Raw genomic sequence first — 2,500 nt, 5'->3', positions numbered from 1 at the left:
GATAATAAATGATAAGTAAATAGATAAATAAATAAGAATAAATAAGAATAAATGGTAAGCAATAAAGAATGTACGAATAAAATAAATAATAATAAAATAATAACGAAATAATAAAATAAACAATAAAGTAAGAACAAAACAAACAAAACAATTAAAGCATGAAATAAGAAGGAAACGAAATAAAATGAGACAAAACGAAACAACGAAACGAAACAACGAAACGAAACAACGAAACAAAACAACGAAACGAAACAACGAAACGAAACAACGAAACGAAACAACGAAACGAAACAACGAAACGAAACAACGAAACGAAACAACGAAACGAAACAACGAAACAAAACAACGAAACGAAACAACGAAACGAAACAAATCAGCCAAAAAAGAGTAAAAAGTAAAAAGATTAGAAAAATAAACGAATAGATTATATTAATAAGGAGAATGAAAATAAGAATGAGAGAAATGAAGGAGAAGGAATAACAGAACCAAACTTGTAAGAAGAAGGAAATGAAAGAAAGGACAAACAAGCAAATAAATTCAGAAAACAAAAAAAAAACAAAAAATAAAAAAATAAACAGACAAATAAATGAACAAAAAAACAACAACAACAATAATAAAGGACAAGCAAATAATAATGATAAAAAGAAAGAAAAAAAAAATCCTGGAAGACATCGCGTTGGGGGAGGGGGGGGTTATAAAACGAAAAAAAATAAATAAATAAATAAAAAATAAAAAATGAATAAAATTAATAGATGAATCATTTAAAGTCTCAAGGAAAAATTAAAACGTTTCCTTGATGATAATAATAATGAAGATTAATTAACAAATGAATAGAAAGAGATGAATAGCAAAGGAATAAACAGGGAGATGAATACATAGGTAAACAAATATGAAGGTAAATAAGTAAGAAGGTAAATAAAAATGAAGGTAAATAGATATGAAGGTAAATAAAAGTGAAGGTAAATGAATATGAAGGTAAATAAAAGTGAAGGTAAATAAAAATGAAAGTAAATAGATGAATAAGGAAATATATAGGTAAATAGGTAGATATATAGAGATACAAAAAAAAATAAAGAAAAAGGAAAGAAAAGGAAACAAAAAAATATGAAAATATGGAAAACGAAAAAAGAAGAAGAAACAAAAGTGTGAATAAAAACGGAAAGAAGAAGAACAGAGGGAGAGAGAGAAAAAAAAACGCGAACTAAAAAAAGTATGAAAATAAAGAAAATTTTAAAAAAGTATAAAAAACAAAAGATAGGAAAAAAGTATGAAAAAACGAAAAAAAAGAAAAAAGAATAAATAAAGAGAAAAGATAGAAAGAAAATAAAGACAACAAAACAAAAACAACAAAAAAACAAAAAACAAAAATCAATAAACAAATAAAAAATACGAAGAAAAAAAACCAAAAACGAAAATAAAACGAAGATTGAAACAGATCGAACATTCTGACATCATCATCGGCCGGCGACGTGACTCACAGGTATTTCGCATCTGCATCCCAGTTATGCGATTAAAACAGGTGATTATCAATGACTTTATTGTCCTTAATGAGGCTTTAACAATTAAGGAGAATTCCGTGTCACTTTTTTTTTTTTTTTTACGTTGCGTGGGGGGTTGGGGGTGATTGGAGGGGGGTTGGGAGGGAGGGGGATATCTCTTTGTTGAGGGTTTGGTTGTTAATTATTTTTCTTTAGTTTGTTTGAGAGAGAGAGAGAGAGAGAGAGAGAGAGAGAGAGAGAGAGAGAGAGAGAGAGAGAGAGAGAGAGAGGGGAGAGAGTGGAGAGAGCGAGAGAGAGTGAGAGAGAGAGAGAAAGAGACCCAGTGCGCATGTCACCAACAGCACCTGCTTATTACACCTGCGTAAATCTCGGAAAATCACCTGGGTTAGGGGAATAATGCAGCCTCCTCTCTGTCCTTCTCCCCCACCTTTCCTCCATTCTTTGTCTTCTTCCTCTTCCTCATTTTGTTTTCTTTGTCCTTCTCTCCCACCTTTCCTTCATTTTTCTCTTTTTCCTCTTTCTCTTTTTTTTCTCTTTCTTTCTTTCTTTCCCTTGTTCTACTTCCTTCTCCCTCCTCTTCTTTGTCTTTCTCCTTTCCTCTCTTTCTTCTCCTCCTACCTCCTCTTCATCTTCGGTTCTTCTCCACTTTCTTAGCCTCTTCTGTCCCTCATCTCCGTTTCCTCCATCTCCTTCTCCATCCTCCTTCTCTCTCCCTCCTCCCTCCTTCCTCTCTCTCCCTCCTGTCTCATCTCCTTCTCCCTCGTCCCCCCTATCTCCCTCCTCTCTCATCTCCTTCTGCCTCCTCCCTCCTCTCCATCCTCCTCTCTCTCCCTCCTCCCTCATCTCCTCCTCCCACCTACCTCTCTTTCCTTGCTTCTCCCTCATCTCCTCCTCCATCACTTTTATTTCTCTTCCTTCCTCATCTACTCCTTCCCCTTCACCCCCCCACCCCCATCCTCCACCCCCATCCCCACCCCCCGCCCCCCACCTCCTCCCTCAAT

The sequence above is a fragment of the Penaeus monodon genome, chromosome 43, assembly GCF_015228065.2.
Source record: "Penaeus monodon isolate SGIC_2016 chromosome 43, NSTDA_Pmon_1, whole genome shotgun sequence".
NCBI classification, from domain to species: Eukaryota; Metazoa; Arthropoda; class Malacostraca; order Decapoda; family Penaeidae; genus Penaeus; species Penaeus monodon.
Note: the sequence above shows the minus strand (reverse complement) of the source record.